The sequence below is a fragment of the Nuphar pumila genome, chromosome 15 (assembly GCF_984573655.1).
Source record: "Nuphar pumila chromosome 15, dmNupPumi1.hap1.1, whole genome shotgun sequence".
NCBI lineage: Eukaryota > Viridiplantae > Streptophyta > Magnoliopsida > Nymphaeales > Nymphaeaceae > Nuphar > Nuphar pumila.
Genome location: NC_143263.1, coordinates 14,195,769 through 14,202,572, shown reverse-complemented (window position 1 = coordinate 14,202,572; position 6,804 = coordinate 14,195,769).

Genomic DNA, 6,804 nt, shown 5'->3' with positions numbered 1-6,804 from the left:
CATTTCAGTTTTGTGAAATATCTTTACCTTTGCAGAACGGCGCTAGTATTAAATTTTTGCTGGCGCAAATTTGCACCTGCAAAAACCACCTTTTCCTGGTGGTATAGAGTTGCGCCAGGAAATGCATTAACGGCAATGCCTTTTCTGGCGCAACTGCTGGCACATTCTTGCACCATCAAAGGTTTTTGCTAGGGCTATTTGTGCACCAGCAAAACGTTTTTTCTTGTAGTGGTTGTTGGAATCCGCAGGTTAAGATATGCGGCCTACAGTTTATATCATAATGACAAATACTGGGCATTTGTTCAATATCTCGTTTTATATTGAGATTTTCAAAACTGATATAATACTGAAAAAAAAACATTATATTTGTAAAATGTCAATTAATAGAAGTCAAGCCCGGATAGACTTTTGTTTTGAAAGGCTTCATTCATTTTTATAATTTCATTACGATTATATTTCCTCCCCCTCGAGAACTAATCCGGGAGGGGGGTGATCTTTCCAGGATTTTTGTATCCCCTTTAGCCAAATGATGTGCTGCAAAATTAGAGTTATATTTAGGCTTTTGTACAGACTATAGTATACAAAAACGTCCTCACTTCTTGAGGTATATCTTGTCCCTGGTATCGACCTAAAAATTTAGAGAATCTAGACGCCATATTGGGCCGTCCAGTCTCTAAGATGACTTTCGATCTAGGGACAATCAAATTTGGTATACCTGGACAGCCTCACCATTCTGTCCTTCAGGGTGCCAGCTTTAATGAAACATCCCGCAAAGATGTACTGCCCTGTATGTGTATGTGACCGAATGGTGTATCCATAGCACCACGCTTGATGATATAGCCCACATATAGTAATCTGTATCCAACCCGATTCAGGAGGAAACCAGCACTCTAATCTTCTCCACCTAATTGTTGTTCTATCTACCGAGCTTTTTAGGATGCTGAGTACCTACTCCCTCACCAAAAGCATTCCTTCTCTTTGCAGTTGAGTTAGGTTCCTTCTGCCATAACCAAAGATTTGCTGGTTTCACAACTTCCAAGTAACCCAGATGATCACCTGAAATGTTCTCTCCTAGCTCCACCGAATGAATTTGTCCTCAAATCTGAATGTAGACCAGGACTGAATATCTCTGGTTAGGTTCTCAGTTGAGCGCCACTTGATGTCATAAATAAGCATTGGGCATTGTAGGAAGAGGTGATTTGCATCCTCACTAGTTGTCCGGGGCAGGTTATATGTGCAACCCAACACCCCGGCGCTCAGTCGGGTGTACCGGATGCCATACACCACCGTACGCCAGCCTGCGGACTGTACGACGGTGTACGGCACCCCGTACACCTGACTGAGTGCCACACGGCGCTCAGTCGAGACCCCAAACATGCACTGTAGCTACAGTGCATGTTCGGGGGAGAACACACAACACCCTCTCCTAGTTGTCTCACAAAGTTTGCATTGACACCACCGAGGTGGTATCCCATGTGATAAGCGGGGTCCTGTGCCAAGCTAAAGGCCCAGGTTCGAATCCCTCTGCCACATGGGGCTTAAGAGATATCTAGTAAGGGTCTGCTTAACCCCAGCTTGCCTTTCAAAAAAAAAAAAGATTTAGAAGAGGTCCTTGGGGCACCATGGGTCGAACCAAAACTCAATCTTCTCATCCTTACAAACCACCCATTTTGTATGGTCCAAAATGGCAGTTGCTCCATGCTTAATTCCTTTCCATCCATAGGAGCCCCTATTAGGTTGATTCGGAACCCATAATGATTCCAACTTTAAGTATTTATCTAAGAGTTTCATGGTGGTTTGCTACCTTCCAAGCCTAGCCGTAGTCATCTCTCTCAGACAGCGAATGCCTAATCATCCTTCCTCTTGGGGTTTTCACACTTTCTCCCAGCCTTGTTTCCCGTGCCACGATTCTAATTTGGAGCGAAATTTGTGTATTAAATGCTCACACATCACCCTTTTCAACCTCCCTTTAAAAAACCGGTAGGCCCATGTATGTGTAGGGGAGATCATTGATTTGCCATCCACTCCAACGAGATATGGATGTTAGACATATTACAGGGAACAAAGATGGACTATTTTTTTTGCTAATTCTTTAAAGGATCCCATGACCTTTAGGAAGTTTCCTATTGATTGTCTATGGTCACTAATGAAAAATAAGGCATCATCTGCAAAGAAGGAATGATGCCATTGAAACTCTCTTATGAAAGATTAGATGATAAGACCCATGGTTACTGAGAGGTTGAGGTGTCTAGTAAGCCTCTCCATGACAAGTAAGAATAAGTAGGGCGGTATTGAATCTCCCTGCTCCCCCAAAACTGCTTACTGGTCTCCTTATTTATAACTAGCATATGATGAGGTTCAGACATCATAAAATTTTTTGTCGACATCGGTCAAAGCCAAAACCAATAATGTGTCGAAATCTCAAAATATCATGTCATAAGCTTTGGTGAGGTCCGCCTTGAATATTACTCTCTTATTTTTGCTTGTGAGTATTGACTTTATCATCTCATGAGCCAGAAGAACACTCTCTTGTATGCTTCTCCCCTTAAGAAAAGCCTCTTGGTTGAGGCTTGTGATTCGTTCCGGAATCCCTTTCATTCGATTAACCAAGATTTTTGGTAATAATCTTGTAAATAAAATTACACAACTCAATGGGATGAAATTGGTTGAGTTTTTCAGCTCCTGCATATGTAATACCCGTGAATTTTATCGGATAAATAAATTTGAAATTCATGTCCTTAAGCTAATAAAAGGATAATTTTATCGTTTTATTTGTTTATTCATATTTGGATCTTGAATATCATGTTTGGATTTATAATGGTGGTCTGGATCCATGTATGTATTCAGATCCATAATGTGAAGAAAACTTTGGATCCTTAGATTTGTATTTTTTTTTAAAAGGTTTTTATGAACACAACAGATCTTAGATCCATAATAAGTTAGTGGAGATCCACGATAATGTAATTGGATCCAAAGTAGTTTAGTTTGGGTTTATATTTGAAAATTTAAATATTAATACTTTAAATTTTTTAAAAAGGATCCACATCCGCGGATGGATCCGGATAAGCCCAAAAAATTTGGAACCCAAAAATGTAAATGGGTCGCGGGTCACAATCAATCCAAATTTGCATGTGCATGTACGTTAAATAAAAAGTTAAAAAAATCTTCAAAATTTGGGTTAAATTTCAGGGCGTTACAATTATGGTATTAGAGCCTGTGAACAATAAATCATAAATTATGATCGTACAACAACCCAACAAGCACTATGTGAGTATATTTCATTTTATTGGTTATGTTACTTGCATGTTCTTTTAAAGTATACATAAGTGTAGATATATACTTGTAATAGTGGTAGGGATATCCTAATTTATAGATTATAGACATTTGTACTTATTAAAAAGTTTACTAGATGTGTGGCCAATGACTGGCAGGAGCAGAGGGGTTTCATGATGGAAGCCCTCAATATCCTGGCCCAAACAATGAACACCCAAATGCACAACCAGACTGAGCTAGCAGCAACCGCCAACACGAGTCATACTGGCGGCACAATCACTTATGAGAAATTTCTCAAGTTGGATCCACAAACTTTTTCTGGAAAGGCTGATCCAAAGATAGTTGGGAGTTGGATTGAAGAAACGGAGCGAGCCTTCTGTGTTCTGTCAGTATTGGAGGATCGACAAACAGACTTCAACACTTATCGCTTGAAGGGTGATGCAAGGAAATGGTGGAATACAACCCGGGCAGTAAATTTTACTGGGATGGATCCTATTATGTGGGGAGTCTTTTGGGAGGCATTCCTGGAGACTTACTTTCTCCAAGCATGCTCGTGACCGAAAACAACATGAGTTTCTAGAGTTGACCTAGCATAAGCCTGGTAGACTATACCACCAAGTTCAGAAACTTGGAGAGGCATTGCCCTAACTTGTTCACCAACGACAAAGCCAGGGCGACCAAGTATGTTCATGGACTCAAGGATGGACTGCGATACCGGATGATGACCAGTCTACCATCCACCTTCTATCAGGTCATAGAAGTGGCTACCACTTTGAGTGAAGAATGGGAGAGATCCAAAAAGGATCAAACCAGAACTGCTGGTAAGAGTGGAGCCAACCGGCCGCAGTACCAGGATGGCAAGAAGCATCAACCACCTCCTAAGAAGCAGAAGCAGAACGATGGTGATCATCCCTGCCATAAGAAGACCGCGAACATGCAAAGGTGAAACACTGAAGGAGGAAAACCACAACAACATCAACATCAATAACAATAAAATGTTCAGAAGCGGGTGTCAGGATGTGTTTATGCAACCACTGCCAAAAATCTGGAGAAAGGAAACTTGGTGCAAGGTACGATATTTATTGATGGTCATGTTGCACTTGTTCTTTTTTATTGTTGTCACACATTCGTTTATATCTGTAGGCTTTGCTAAACAATTGGGTGCAAACATTGAACCATTGAGACATATATTAGATGTGTATAACCTTGTTGGATATAATTCGATATGTGTAAACTACATACCATATATGAAAATATTATTTGACGGGCAGAAATTACCTGCTGACCTGATCCTACTCGATATGACTGAATATGGTGTCATATTGGGTATGGATTGGTTATATGAATATCATGCCAACATTCTATACTGTCAAGAAAAAATGATATTATCCCGACCTGAATTACTGAAAATAAAATCCAGGCTCTCCAGACCTGTTGTAAAGGACCAAGTAATATCAGCATTGAAGGCTCAAAAGTATATACGACATGGATACAGAGTTTTTCTAGTTAATGTATCCTTAATTGAACCGAAGGTCACACCACTTGATGTACTCGAAGTAGTTCATGATTTTTCGGAGGTATTTTGGGAAGAATTGCCTGGACTGCCTCTACAGCGTGAGGTGAACTTTCATATCGAGTTGGTGCCCGAGAGAACACCAATCTCTAAAGCATCCTATCCTATGGCTCTAGTGGAATTGAAAGAGCTAAAGAAACAACTACAGGAGTTAATGGAGCGAGGCTTCATCAAACCAAGTGTATTGCCATGAGAAGCACAAGTTCTCTTTGTGAAGAAAAATGATTGGTCTATGAGATTATGCATAGACTACCAGATGTTGAATCAGGCAACTGTTAAAAACAAGTATCCACTACCTCACATCGAAGACTTGTTCGATCAGTTGCAAAGGGCTAAGGTATTTTTAAAAATCTACCTTAGATCTGGGTATCATCAACTCAAAATCAAAGGCGATGATATTCCAAAGACAACCTTTCGAATAAAGTATAGACATTATGAGTTTATAGTGATGTCGTTTGGACTTACAAATGCTCTCGCCACATTTATGGATTTAATGAACTGGGTATTCAGACCATATTTAGATACTTTTGTGATCATCTTCATTGATGATATACTGATATATTCAGAAAGCATGGAGCAAAATCGAAACCATTTGAGAATTGTGTTGGACTCTTAAGGAACATCAGTTGTTCGCTAAATTCTCCGAGTATGAATTCTAGCTTGAGAAGGTCATGTTCTTAGGCTACGTCATATCAAAAGATGGAGTATTGGTAGATCCAGCTAAGGTAACTACCTTTCCATAGTTATGTCAGGAATAATATAGATAAAATCATAAAAGTATCATGCTAATTGGTGTCAAATGCTAGGTTAAAGATGTATTGAACTGAGAATAACCAAAAAATATCAACGACATCAGGAGTTTTCTTGGTTTGGCAGGTTATTATCGAAGGCTCATTCAGGACTTTTTGCAAATTTCTCTGCCTATGACCAAACTCCTTAGAAAGGGGATCAAGTTTAAATGGATAGATAAGTGTGAGAAGAGCTTCCAAACCCTGAAGAAGAGGCTTACAACCGCTCCCGTACTAGCCTTACCATCGGGTCAAGGTGGTTTTGTGGTGTATTCAGATGCATCAGATTCATGATTTGGAATTGGCACACGTAGTATTTGCTCTATAGATATGACGACATTACCTGTACGGAGAACAAATCAAGGTATTTACAGATCATAAAAGTCTTAAATACATGTTCTCACAAAAGAAGTTAAATATGCGATAACAGGATTGGTTGGAGTTTATAAAAGACTACGACTTTACTATTTTCTATCACCTGGGAAAAACAAACGTTGTAGTAGATTCTCTTAGTCGCAAGGCGGGTTGCACTCTGTCCAATTTAGTGGCAAAGGAATGGAAATTAGTGGAAGATTTTACTGACTGAAAGTTGTTCGAAGATGAACTGAAAATCATCAAAATATCTAGTTTATCTGCTCACCCTGAGATTCTCACAAAAATTATTGAGGGTCAGAAGAAGGATCCTCAATATGAGAAACTTAAGTTGTTTGCTCAACAAGAAGATTCTTCATTCACACTGAAGGAAGATGGCAGTATCTGGATGCAAAAACCACTTTGGGTCCCTAGTGATTCTAAGTTAAAGTAAGAATTGTTGGGCAAGGCACATAAGTCTAAGTACACCGTACACCCAAGAAGTACAGAGATGTTTAAAGACTTACAACGGGGGTATTGGTGGAACATAATGAAGCGCGAGGTCGCTAGGTAAGACTAGTAAATTAAACTTTAAATTTCTTATTCTTGGTAAATCCATTGTTATCATAGCTCAATATAACTTTAGTATTGACTTGGACTTGCTAGTTATGTCTCGAAGTATCTGATTTGTCAACAAGTCAAGATTGAGCATCAGAAACCTGGGGGAGTGATGCAGCAGATGGAGATTCTGCAGTGAAAATGAGAGGAAATCACCATAGATTTCGTGGTGTGTTTGCCCAAAACTCAAAGACAACATGA